Genomic DNA, 15,069 nt, shown 5'->3' with positions numbered 1-15,069 from the left:
AACTGGTATATTTGATCAGGCTTCATGTGAAGTACTTGAGTCTCTTTTATCTGATTGTATTATAGGGATGGACATTGTATCTGACGGGGAAACATTGCCCCTATGTAGCATTGTACAAGGGAAGGCATGTAAATCGCCCTCCAAACAATAGTAATTGGACTTGCCAAATAGGACCCAGTAAGACTGAGCCCACACACATGGAATAGAAGAAGCTGGGGTGCTGGAGACAAATTCTCTGTTTGACAGACATCCCTGTGTGTAGCACAGACTGGGGCTTCTGGGGGCTTCTGGGGGCTTCTGGCGAGAGGCGGAGTGAGTGCCTCCCAGCAAAGCCTATTGGAACTTGGGACTAAAGGGTTGACATCTAAGGGGCACTTCCTACCATGCTACTGGACACCATTAATTGAAGCTGCCCCTGTGACTAAAGGACAGAAACTTATCCTGAAACCTGAAATAGCCATCGTGTCCAGGATGATGTCAGAGAAACCCTCTAATGGGGATGGCAGTGCCCAGAAGTCACGTAAGAAAAGGGACGTGGTTTACACAGGATCCCGCTGCCTGGGGAACACAGGAGGAGACCTGGGGAGCGGGGAGCCTCTTTACCGAGAACGCACTCTGGAACAGGATGTGGAGCTGCGGGACTATACTGCCACCTGTACAGCGCCCTACAAACTGGTCCTCGCTGACCAACAGAGCTGCTCAGTTTGTGGACGGCAGTCCCAAGGTGAACAGACAGCATTCTGTTTGCAAGGCCGTCATTCTGATCAAACTAAAGAAGGTTAATAGCTCAGCCTGGTGTGCTATATTGCATGCTGGTTCCTTAGCTCAATGGAAGCATTAAACAGAGGGAAAAGCCCCTATGTTTGGGGTTTTACTGACTCATGAGCAGTGGCCAACGGCCTGGCCCTCTAGTAAGTGCCCCTATACGGACCACAAACCTATAGAAATCACTACAGGAATTTGAGGGGTGCCTCAGGGCAGGACATGTTGTCCATCAGAACTCTCAGATTCCGAAGTGACCGGAACCAGCAAGCAGGTATCTTCATGTCTCACTTAAGGTGGTCACCTGAGCCCAGGAAGTGAGCAGACATGGGGCACTGCAGCAAAGCAGGGATGGGCTGAATCTAGACAAGTGCCTCTTGCAGCCTGTGAGGCACAAAGTGCCAATGAGAACTGTTGGCCAACACGACATGCAGACACTGCAGATGGCCATGTGGCAAACGGCCTAATGGGAAGGCGCTGATCATAGCTGGTGAACACCTTGGTGCTAGCAGCCCTGCAGGCTACAAATGAGTCTTACAGGAATAGACACTGACTCTGAGCTGCAGCAGGCGCTCAGCTCAGAGTGCTGTGATATACTAACCACAACAGACAACGCTGCACCAGGGACAGCTGACGCTCATTTTTTCAGACCAAGAAATACATTTCACAGCCTCTTAGCCAACAATGGGAAGAGAGATATACTCCTCGGAGTAACAGTTTGATAGGGGACTGGAATGCACAAACAAAGCACTGGTTGTCTGAAATGGAGGGAAATAAAAATCAGGAAGGGCTTGCTTAAACACCTTCACAAGTGTGTGCTCATACTAAAGATAGGTAGGTATGTAGGTAGGTAGGTAGATAGGTAGGTAGATAGTAGTTATATAGACAGATATATCTTATAATCCATGTAAAATATTTACAAAGTATCTAAACTTAGTAAATTATAGATGGCATTATCAGTAGTTCCTTATTTCCTAGGCAAATCTAATGTTAGCAAGTGTATCTAACTATCCTTCTTCCAAACAGGACCATCGCTTAGTACTTTGTTCTCCTCTACACTTCTTTCTCTCCCAACTCCTATGCAATTTTTAAATTATATTCACATTTCACAACATGTTTTCAACATGTTTTATTACCTCCTGTATCCCAGTATTTTATCTTGGTTCACTGCTCTTCTTGCTAGAGTACACATATCATTAGTAGTACTTTCAGCAATGATCAACAGAGAACAGATTCTGTGTCCTGGATGCCTGACACTGTATTTATTTGTATGTTATTCTAAAATGTTAACTTGTCTGGATAGGACATTTCTAGATTTAAGGTTATTTTCCCCTAGCCCTTTCATCAGTTTACTGTCACGTGGAATCTGATGGTGCCGGTAAGAAATGTGCTGTCCATCTGATTCTCAGTCCTCTGCAGATAAACTGGTAGTATTTTAAATACACATAAACAGAGAGAGAGAGAGAGAGAGAGAGAGAGAGAGAGAGAGAGAGAGAGGGAGGGAGGGAGGGAGGGAGGGAGGGAGGGAGGGAGGGAGGGGGGGAGGGAGGGAGGGGGGAGGGAGGGAGGGAGGGAGGGAGGGAGGGAGGGAGGGGGGAGGGAGGGAAGGAGGGAGGGAGGGAGAGAGAGAGAGAGAGAAGATAGATATAGACATACCAAAGGATGGCAGGCATTGTAGTTTAATTTGCACTTCCCTGGTTATGAATGTGAGCACTGTATAATGGGTAAGAGTCTGGGCATTGAGATAGACTGCCTGTTAAAATCTAGACACTGACACTTACTGACAAGTTACTTAAACATGCATCTGTGCTCAACTTCCACATCTGTAGAGAGAGTATATTAATAGTACTGATCTCACAGTGTTGCTGTGAGGTTTAAGAAAGAGAGTCAAATGAATTCAACCCCATGATGTTGAATGAAAAAAAAAAAACACTGAAAAATTCATATATAAGCTTCCAGTTCATAAATCGTTTTTTAAAATCATAAATAAATAGTAACAAATAGTTGAAGTACACCTATATTTTTTTTTTAAAAAATGTAAAAAGGAAGAGAATTAAAATATAATAGTCATAAAATCAGTTACTCTAAGGAAGATGAGGAAAATGGGACTGGAAAATAACAGACAGCTTCAACAAAATTGGTATTATTCTAGGTCACAAGTTGGATGGTGGGTTTATAGGTATTTTATTATTGACAATGGAGACTGAATGAGGAATAAAAGATCATTATATAATGTTTCCCAAATACATAATATCTGAATTTACCTTTTCACAGCAAACCTGATCACAAGTCTTCACATGTACTGGAAAAGTCTGAGAGCAGATACACTAAAATTAAGAATATTAAAAAGTATATCAAGATACTCTCAGAAGCCAGAGAAGATTGAAGAACATGAGTTTCTAATTACCCATCAAAATGATTATGTGATTTTCACCCCCAGGCCTGCCAGGAAGACATACAGCTAGTACAGAGAACATATATATATGTTTTCATAAGATTATCAAAAAATAAGAGTGGTCCAAGGTCAAACAAGCCAAAGACTCTCACGTGTGCATAACTGAAATAGCATTCAACTGGATCTGAATTTGGCAGAAAAGAGATTTAAGAAACTGGATGTCTCAATGAGGACATGTCAGGTTGCTGGGAACGGAGCACAGCAACATATGCTGATATCAGAATAGGTAATTATAACATTAAAAAAGTTTAAACCAACAGTTCTGGTGATTCCAAAGTTCAATGTCTGGCCAGATATGCTGGTTGCTAAAGTGGCATGAAAACACAAATTGTTGGAGCAGGGGTGAACTGAGAGGCCTGCTATACAGGGGACATTTACCTGTGAGATAAAATTATCCACGATGCTTAGGAGAAAGATAGGCTACAAAGGAAAATAGTGAGCCAGGTGATAAAAGTCCTTGAGGGATATCCTACAGGTTAACAAATAATGGCAATAAGGATAGGAACACGTATGATAAAGCAGATATGGCACAGATTTCAAAGTGAGAGGAATTACTGAAAGAAGACGCTTTTAAAAAGTGATCTGGAAGCAAAATATCTAGAGAATGCCAAGTGCTTTGCTCATCTTGAGGTACCCTGAACTTGAGAGCATGAAAAAGCACTTAGATTTCAAGAAAGGAAGTAAAAGAGAATACTGAAGGGAAAAGGGAGGAATAAAAGAAACTTTTTTTTTATGAAAAAGGAGATAATGATGAAGAAACAGGCCAAAGAAAGAAAAGGCCATGTTTTCTCACAACTCTAAGCTTCCACACATGCTTGAAATGCCCTTTTTAATTCCAATGATCTGGCTGACAGGACTCAGCTCAGGAGTTAGTTCTTAAAGGAAAGTATTTTATAGCCCACATCCCCAATTTAGTGCCATTTCCTAAGCACATACATCTTGTGCCTATCTTTATGAAAGCAATTATCAATGTGTGATTGCTATTGTTTCATTATCTGCCTACTAGATTAATGTGAGCTGAGTAAAAACCAGGTATTTAATTGCTCCGACCCATCACAGTGCCTGGCAAATAAGTACTCAACACACGGTGAGCACATGCTGAATCACTGCACAAGATTACGGAGAGGAAATGTGTTCACAGGGGTTTGCATCTGGGCAATGCCCACGGAAGAATAACATGCAGAACTGGGAGAGGTGAGGACATGGCTTAGCATGAACCTCAAGGGATCTACTTGAACAGCAAAGGAGCATTTCCGTCAAAATGAATACGACTCATTTTAACTAATGAGTGTATTTTAATTCACAAATCTGTTTTCACTTTTTAAAACTTGAGCTTAACAAGAACTAAAGTAATACAAGTGTATTAAAGTATTACTTATTTCATTATTAAAGTATTAATTAAAATTACTAAAATAGCAAACTTAATTTCTGTCCCACTTCATATATAGCTTTGTCATCCCTAAGTCAGTGAGGAAGCACGAACAATGGATTAAACACCTCTCGTTGATCAAAAAAACAATTTTAAATCTTATTCTACTAAATTATTGAAGAATAAATGCAGGACTAAATTTTACTCAAGTTTTACTTGTTTTCTGTCAGAATAGGCATTTACAATATTTCACTAATTCTATATTAAGGTAAAAGATGTGCTGTTTTAGATCCATGACTTCATCAAGTCTACACGTAAAAAATATCTCAGCATGAAGCTAGAGTGTGTCTATATAAAGAGGAGTAAAAATAAGCCCAATGGCACTCTGAGAAAGGTACTATGATGCATCTCATTGGTTTCATTATAATAAGGTCAGTTGGAACCGGCACTAAGCAGGAAACTATAAAACTGTGGGGATACTAGGGAACCTGTCCTCAGGACTGACCACTGTCAGTACAGCACACGAGCTCTGACAGTAGAGATATGTGGATCCTCGTTTGCTGCCAGCAATTACAACCAGGAATGCAACTTGGAATAACAGCTTCATAGTACTCAGCCTCAAAAGTGACATCCTTAGAAGGTAAAAAGATTTTTTGATAACAGCTTCGATATTTTGTTGTAGAAGGTTGGTAAAAGTATAAAGAATAACTATTTAGTTTTTCATAAAATGGATCATTAGGCAAAAAAATTAAGTTTAAAGGATATCATGTCTGTAACTCATAAATAATGTACGTTATATAGCACAACTATATTAAAATAACTATATTCATATACAAGAGTTTTTGATATATTAGCTTGTTGGTTTGGAAAGCAAAATAATTACCAATTGGGAAATAATATTAGGGAAGAATGTCAGCATTTTAAACCTGAAAAGTATTTTATTATAGACTATCTATTCCAATCGCTCCCTTCATGGAAATGCTATGCCTTTACAGAGTCAAATGGGTAATGCTCAACCTACTTGCATACTCCGAAAAGTCTAAAATACCATATTACCTAGAACTAAAATTGTATGTGCTGTCCTAAACATCATCTCCCTTTGTTCATTAAGTGTAGATAAATTCAGTGTTGTTAAACCATTTACCTCACTGGAAATCAAATTTTATTATTTAATAAAAATAATTTAGTAGAAAATGGGAGAGAAGGGAGGGTAAGGAAAGAGATCCTTCATGATTAAAAAAAAAAAAAGTTGGAAATCATGAAACCTCTACAACCGAGGTCAACCACTACAGCAATGGACAGGCCAATATGCAGGTTTCCTGACTTGCGGTGCGGTGGCCTTCCTCCCAACCACTTTGAATACACAACATAAATAATGCCATTAACAAACACCAAAGTATTTACAGTCATTGCTATGGAGTGAGGAGATTACCGGTAATTTTTAATTTCTTCTTTAAGTATATTTGCAAAAACATCTGCAATAAGCATATATAATATAATCAGAAAACACACGACTGCATGCCCACACACACAAGAGTAACCTTTCCTAAAACCAAATCTGTCAAACACAAAAATCATGTTCAAAACTATGAGTTTCAAATGTGCCCCTATCATTCCATTCTCATAACCTATTCCATTATTCTATAACCTATGCATATGTTTTCTCACTTATAAAATAAGGATAATAATAGTTGGTTCCCCCTTTACGTTTGACTAATTATCGCTGTGACAACTCAAAAGAGCAATTGCAAAATAAGTCTACTAGCTCATTTCTAAAACCTAGTGAATTTCCCTACAGTATAAATCTCATCATAGTCAAGATTACACAGGTATATAACTTTTTGAAAGGCCCACCTCCTCTGACTATCATTTCAGGTATCAGTATTCATTCAACAAACATGCTTGAACCCCAGTGTTGCTACAAGTTCAATATAATGTGGCAAGTTAATTCCCATGGGATGAAAATAAAATTAAAATAAATAAAACCACACCAATTTTTTATTGTATATTAATTTTACATTTATATAATGTCAAGATTCATCTAGTTACTCAAGAATGTTTCTTCAAGTAGCAAGTTTGTTTTTTTAGGTTTTATAGCAATAATCACACTTTGTGAAGTAACTATGAGGTTGTATTCATTTTAACATTCAAGACCATTATACAACTTTAAATAGCTGAAAGCACTAGATTAGAAGTGAACATAAGACCTAGATCCATATTCTAACACCATCTCAAATTAATAATGAGATCTTGTGCAAGTCACTTAACATATCTGCTTTTCCAAATTCCCACAGCTACAGGTAAAGGCTCAGGCTCAGAGCTAACTCTGATCAGGCCTAGCAGAGTAATAAGGACCCAAGTCCCAATTGAGAATCAGTCTTTCTGCTTTGTGCTCTAAGTCAGATATTCGGGGGTTGGGGGGTCAACTTTTGACCCCTAATGCTCACTGGGTTTACCTAGTTTTGGAAAATAGGATTCTGCATTGGTTCCCTGAGCTAATTGTAGTTCCCCTGCCAGAAAGTCAAGGGCAGAGAAAACCTAAAGCTGAGGTCCCAACCACCTAATATTCTCCCAATAGTCCTTATCACCAGATTTTTCATTCATCTCCAGTGACTAATTCAACATAGAATAATTCTTCTGTGTAACCATTAAGTGAATAACTACTCAAACATAAACATCATCATTTGCCCATTCTACGCACCGTGTCAAACACTTGGGGTAGCAGAGCCAATCTAAAACCAACTCAAATGCACCAAAATCCCAGATATGTGATTTGAACTTCTAGGGTCAAAATTACCACCTTATACCTTTCAGCTGAATTCTCTACTGTACAAGGTCCCTTCCTATGCCAACTCATCAGTGAGTCAAAACTTACAGGCATAATTATAATGAACCTCTTTTTCTCACATATAACAAAACAGCAAAGGGAGAGAATATTCTCCCAATTTAAGAGATGAAAACATTAAGGATACAAATATAGTAAGCGGCAGCTGAAAAATAACTATTAAAACTAATTACATATATCAAAATACATACCAATAAGTATAGCAAATTTGGTTCCAAATTGGAATATGTAAGATATAACTCCTTTGAAAGTTGTACAATCGTTTTGCAAAGAAAATTTTAATATGTATCAAGAGTCTTAAAAAAGATTTCATTATTTTAACCTAGAAGTCCCACTTTTTGAAATCAAGCTCCAAAAAATAATCCTAATGATGGAAACATATTTATGCACAAAAGTGTTCTCTACAGCATGTTGGTCATAGTCAACAATTTCTGCAATATGTTAACTAAAAACCATTTAGATTTATATATATGAACACATACATTATTATAATTACACAAATAAGTTTTCTGCATTAGGTAAACATCTAAAGGAAAAACAACAAAAATATTAGCAGCCATAGTGTTTCAGTGGTGGGACAATGAATCACCTTGTTTTCTTTTTATCCTAATATCCTTGTGATATGGTTATATTGATTTCCAAATAAAAATTCTAATGACATAATCAAAATACACAAGTTCATGTACATGTGAATATTAGACTCTGAGAATATAAAATAACCATTCAGCTAAAAAAAAGTCTAAAATCGAATACTTTCTCCCTAATTCTATATTGTACATAGTGTTGCTTCTATGTAACATTTTTTTCATCAAAAGCATCACCATTTGCATCATATAAACATCTTTTATATTTTATATGCTATACTACAGGGAAGGGAAAGATAGAGAAACACAAACCAGACTTCAAAAAATTTACAATTTCGTTGGATATACACAACATAGGCATGAAACAAATATAAGACAACTTTAAAAACCAAGACATAAAATAATTATAAAATTGCTATAAGGCAACATGATACCATATGTATTAGTTTCCTAGGGCTGTGTTAACAAAATACCACAACAAACAAGATGATTTACGCAACAGATATTATATCATCTCACAGTTTTAGAGGCTAGAAATCTGAAATGAATGTCTTATTCCGAGGGCTGTGAAAAAAGGATCTGCTGAAGGCCTCTCTCGTCGGCACATAGATAACCATTTCTCCCTGTGTCTCTTCACATCATCTACCCTCTATGCATGTCTTGGTGTTCAAATCTCCCCTTTTCATAGGAACATCAGTCATACAGGATGAGGGCCCAATCTAATGACTGCTTTTTAACTGGATTATCTCTATAAGGACCCTATCTCCAAACAAGGTCACATTCTGTTACTAAAGGTTAAGACTCTGACAAATCTACCCCAGTGGAGAGGAGGGGAGGGTCAGAATTCAACCCATGCCACCAATGACAGCATTTACTGACTCGCAGTGGCAGCATTATGAGTGACTATTATTACTTCCTAATACCTGGAATTTTTAACTAAAGGAAAATATTATTAAAATTGAAAATTGTTTAATTAAAAAGTATTGGGTCTTTATTGGTCTCTGACTCTAATCAATTCCTAATTATGAATAGCCTCTGGCAGAGGCCTCTTTTTTAAGAACTGAAGTCTCAAAGAGGCATGGGCATCTCTCTGTTACCGTGACTCTCTAAGGAGAATACAAATCAAGTGAAAGTTTTAAAAAATTTCAGGTAAAATGAAATAAGTTTTATCCCAAATTCCAAATAAGGTCAACTCTCACTTTTAAAAAGTAAATCTCATTTTTGAAAAAGAACCCCCTTATACCAGGCCCTATAACAAAAGAGGAAAAAGCAAAGTGAAACGTTCGTACACATGCACAAACACACATATCTGCTCTGGGAGCTTAAAAATAAAAATATATACTAAGAAAATAAAACGAGTGAGCAAATAATTCTATTCAACACATTGAAACTAGTAAGTACATTAAATAAAACAAGGCAATCACATAATCATAACTGGAACTAGCTGAGAGGTCTTACCCATGACACTTGTCTTCCCTCAACGAGATAAATAATTATACAACTAATATTTTACTATTTTCTTCTTAAAAGGTCTTCCAGAATGGATTGTCAACATGCTCACTTCTGAGAATATTCCTGTCTGTTTCACTCTTAACCTGCAAAATGTTTTTCCTTTCATCATAAATAAATTTTTCCGGTTGAAAGTTACATATTTCTGTTCTGAAAGCTTCATTAAAGTTGATAATTAAAGATTGGTGGAAACCCCTTTCACATCATTGAAATTTAATATTGGCACCTGTCTGAATTATTTCAAAGAAGCCATCAAACTTCATTCAATGTATTTTTCATAACTTTAACTATGTGACCTTTTACCACTTTCTACATATCTTTTCAAAAGAACCATTACCAAAATTGGGCTCCAACACCAAAAAAAATCTAATATTCTAAAATCTAACTAATGTAGAGTGTAGAGAAAAATGACAATACTTTTTCCATATGAACATCTTTGTAACAGACTGAGCTAAAGTCAGACATAACATTATTCACTTCAGTTCAGTTCAGTGTAGGCACTGGGCACCATTAACACAGTAAGAACCACAGCCTGGTCCACAGTATTCATTACGTTGTAACCAAGGATTATACTCAAACAATGAGCAGTTGTCATATATCCTGGTTAGTTAGATCTAAATGATGAGCTAAAGTATTACTTAAAGAGAAGTATCTAGTGTTAGAAAAGAAATGGCTCTCATTGACCTAAGGTTTCACTTTATGAAGGTAAAGGAAAAAGAACAAAGCAAGTAGAAGAAAGGAAGTAAGGAGCACAAATCAATGAAATAAAGACAAACAACAGAATTAACAAAGTCAAATTTGATAATTCGAAATGATTCATAAAATTGATAAACTACTAGCTCAACTAAATGAGAGAAAGAAAAGTACAAATTATTAATATCTGGAATGGATTATCACCACAACTCTTACAGACTTTAAAAGTATGCTACAGAAATATGTATGAACAATGTTATGCCGACAAATTCAACTACTTAGATAAACCGACAAATCCTTTGCAAAACACAACTTTCCAAATAGACACAGATGAATGAAAATCAAAATAGCCTGTATTTATTAAAAAGTTAAATCCATTATCAAAAATGCCTCCAACAAAGAAAAGGGCCCAGATGTTTTTACTGGTAAAGTCTATAAAACTCATTCACAAAACAGAGTTGGAAAGAACACTTTCAAAGCCATTTTAAGATAACCCTAATAGTAGAACCTGACAAGGTCATTACAAGAAAATGAAATTACAGACCAAAATCTCTCATGAATACATAGACACAAAAATCCTTAAAAAGTGTTAAGTAAACCAAATCCAGCAATATATGTGATGAAAAATGCATCATAGGGTTATCCTAAGAAGGCAAGGTTGTTTTAAGACTCAGAAATCAATTTAAGATCGCCAATGGGAATGGAACACGGTACAATCACTCTGGAAAACAATTTGGCAGCTTCTTAAACAGATGCACCACATGATCGAGAATTCCACTCCTAGGAATCTATGAATATATATGTCCATACATACTTACATGCAAATGTTCATAAAAGCATTATTAATAAAAGCCAAAAATTGGAAACAATTCAAATGTCCTTTAACTGGTAAATGGATAATCAAAATGTGGTGTATCCACACATGGAATACTATCTGACAATAAAAATGAACATGGATGAGCCTCAAGAACATAATGCTAAATGACAGAAGTCGGACATGAAAGACCATATATTGTGTGACTCCGTTTATATGAAATATCCAGAAGAGGCAAATATAGAGATTAAATTAGTGATCACCTGAAGCTGGAAATGTGACTACAAGTGGATATGAGCTTCCTTTTGGGGAAAGGGTGGAGTTGGAAATGTTCCAAAAGTACATTATGATTATAGTTGAATGACTATATAAAAACACTAAACCTCATTGACTTGTATGTTAAAAACAGGTGACCTTTATGGTATGTAGATCATATCCTAATAAAGCTGTTTTTAAAAACATGATTATTATCATATTAACACAACAAAAGAGAAAAACATAGCCAGCACATAAGTTCAAATTAATACCACAATGAGAAACTTATACAGCTATCAGAATGGCCATAAGAACTGACCACATAAAATGCTGGTGAGATCTCTCAAACACTGCTGGAAATATTAATATAAAATGGAAAAACTCAAGAGAGAGTGCCTGTGGGGATTTGGGGCTGGGATTAACTGGAAAGGGTAAGAGGGAACTTTCTGAAGTGACCACAATGTTCTGTATCTTGATAGGTCTTTAGGTTAATCAGGTAAATAAATACATTTGTGAAAACTCACGGAATATTATACTAAGATTGATGTTGTCATCGTATATAACCTTAAATGAAGGGAGTTGAGGGGAAACCATAGCAAATATTGAATATGAGGTAACAGATATGCATGGCTACAACCTAATTTGAAATATATCCCCAAAAAACAGCAATAACCAAAGAAAGCCAAGATGCATAGGTATGTAATAAAGCAAATATAGTGAACTGTAAACTGTAGAATCTAGGTCGTGGGTACATGTGTTCACTGTAAATCTTTTTCAATTCTTCCTACCAGTAAATATTGATTATCAGAGGCCCGTGAGCCAGCACTAATACTTACCATTAACAAATATGACCAATTCAGAGTCTTTCCGGTATTTCCCAAACTCAGTGTGACTCAGTTTTTGATGAGCATTGCTTAGGAGAAGCCCATCCAATGGTTATAAGATTGGTTAAAGAACAACTTTAAATTAAAAATGTATCCTTCTACACTTCCCTCTGTCCTCCCACAGTGACTGAATACACAGTGCATGACAGACACAGGAACTTGTGAACAAAATCCTGAGCTTCGTGAACCTTTGTCTGGAAAGAAAAATGACTCCAATTTTCGAGATGACACAGATTTCTTTAAAGTACTGATTACGTTAAGCATCTATCATATTTAAGATACATAGGTACAATCTACATCCATATATACTTACACTTAATATATACTTACACTTAAATACATAAGCACTGCCATGCAGGCGAGGAGAACAAGTGAGAAGTCGTCTAGAAGCAAAGTACCACAACTACAAAGCCTCATAAGGCTGGAGGTTTTTTCTAGAAAAAACAGCAGCATGGAATAGTTTGCAAGAGGCCACAAGGAGTAAATGGATCAGCTTATGACAGGTAACTCTTCATTTGTGACCAAATATTGAAAGCCCTCCATGCTCACGCTTCACCTTGTATTTTATAGTGCATACCTCTCCTTTATGAAGCTGTCCCTGACACTCTGCTCCCCAATCAAGAAGTTATCTACCCCTCCTCAGAAAGTTCAAATTCTTTGTATTTCTCTTATAAAACTTATGATATTTGTGTCTATTAGGTAGAAAATTGTTAAAAGGCTTGGGTATCAAGCAACCAACGCTACCTTCCTAACCTAAGTTACTTAATCTTGTTTCCTCATATGTAAACTGTGGATAACAGGACTTTATCTCACAAAGTTACTGTGAATTATTCTGCTTAGCTTCCTGCACCATTGGATAAAAGTTAGTATTATTCTATTATTATCTCTATCTGAATCTAACTCACTACCAACGTTTAATAGATAATTCAATTAAAAAAATCTTTCAATTGAAAGAGAAAGTGAAAAGCTATTAATGTGTTGTTGATAGAATATTGCTGTGGCCCATACGTATAAACATATTTAAGTACTTGCCCTTTATACTTAAAGATGATACTATTAACTTACCATATTTTGCCATATATAGTGCATACGTTTTTGCCCAAATTTGTGAGGGAAAAATAAGAATGTGCATTATGTATGGGTAAGTACTAATACCATATCTATGTAAATGTTTTTAATCCTTTCATTTATGCTTATGAGTCAAAGTGTATCTCTAGAAACCAATAACGACATCTGTATGCAAAATAGTACCCTAGAATGCGATAATCAGTTTTGTTGAACTTACAATGAACTTGCAACGATGAAGTTTTTGGCCTTCTATGATGTGTCAATACATAAAATTTCTTGTACCTTGTATTTGTTCTTGTATTTTGTAATTATTTGTTACACAAAATTTCTTGTACCATAATGTTAAAAAATGGATGCTAAAATTCCTTTATAATACAAAAAAGTACCTAAATGTAAACAAATAAAAATTTGAATTAAAAATTAAAACGAAAGATATTATTTCCCTGAAAGTTTGGGCCAAAAATGTGGGTGCACGTTATACACGGCAAAATACAGTATCTGTGGTTACTGGCAAAAACAAATGAGCTCCACTTTGGTCCTTCTGAATTTTGCTTTTATTTTTTTCCCTAAAATACTAGCTTATTCTTCCATTTTCATCATCACTTCTGCATGCACTCCAGGTCAACACTCTTCATTCCTTACCCTAAGCTTGCAGTCACAAGTTTGGATAAGACTGAACCCAAACCCTCCCCATCCCTGTTAAAATAGTTCTGGTTACTCCCAATTTTAGAGGTCCACTCATTGTTTAGAGGCCGTACAAATGTTCATCTTTATGCATGTTTGCAACTTCATATATATTAGGACATAAAATTAACAAGATAAATGGATTCACTGTTATCAGCATGATTATTCATTCCATTGTGAAACCTCTAGGCAAGAATGGGAGACAATTTATACTCCTCCAGCACAAAGGAAAAATAAAAGGCAGAAACCAAAAGTTTTTAAATGTTTATGCCTTGAACCCCATTACACAGCAATGAGTGCCATATTTCTATTCTCTCATTGGATAGCTCGTATAATGTGGAACCTGCTAATCACAGGTTCCTTTAGTCAAAGGGATAAAACTCAAACCCAAGGCTCGAATTCTTTTTACTAGAAACTAGGACTCAAAATAAAAGTGAAAGAAGGAAAACAACATTCTAATGGCAACAGATTAGATAAAATATCAAGAATCAAGAAATATGACAAAAAATCATGGTCACTCAGCAGAGTAACAGCTACCAGTTGTTATCTGGTAGGTAATATTCAAGTCTTGCTAATCATAGGAGCTAAGAGGAGGTATTGTCTGAGAACCAAAGTCTTTCACAGTTGATATTAAAACACACAGTAAGCAGGGCACGTGTGATTGGTCACTCACCAAACAACTTTAAAAAAAAAACAAACCACTCTATGTGTTATGCTACTGAAACATAGAAATTTTCCCTAAAATTACATCATTAACATTGTAACATATCACTTTTTAAATTATATAAAATAGTATAAAAACAAAAAATTGTAAAGAAATAGAAGATATTCTTCAGTTCAAATGTCACCTTCTTGGAGAATCTTTTCCCATTTTTCTAGAATCAAGGGTCTACAACTACTGCCTACAGGTAATTCTAGCTTGCTTCCTTATTTTGAATAAGTTTTTGGGAACACAGCCATGCCTGTTCATTTACATATTGCTTGTATGTCTACAGTATAATTTAAAATATATATTCGGTTTTTGGCCCAGTTCCTAGCAGAGTATGTCAAAAATCCTTAGACTTTCACGAGTGGTTATTCACAATTAGCCCCTTTTGATCATACCTAAGGTTATGCTAATAAGGTGACTGACTCATGGTCAGCCATT

General features: G+C 36.1%; 1 protein-coding gene across 7 annotated transcripts in view; it reads right to left on the bottom strand.

Annotated features, from left to right (window-relative positions):
- NBEA (neurobeachin) overlaps positions 1 to 15,069 on the bottom strand; it is a 662,791-nt gene that overhangs the window by 624,703 nt on the left and 23,019 nt on the right. The gene's annotated exons all lie outside the window — the stretch shown is intronic.

The sequence above is a fragment of the Rhinolophus sinicus genome, chromosome 16 (assembly GCF_057876585.1).
Source record: "Rhinolophus sinicus isolate RSI-liver-muscle chromosome 16, RSI-T2T, whole genome shotgun sequence".
NCBI classification, from domain to species: Eukaryota; Metazoa; Chordata; class Mammalia; order Chiroptera; family Rhinolophidae; genus Rhinolophus; species Rhinolophus sinicus.
Note: the sequence above shows the minus strand (reverse complement) of the source record. Positions and strands in the feature narration are given on the sequence as shown.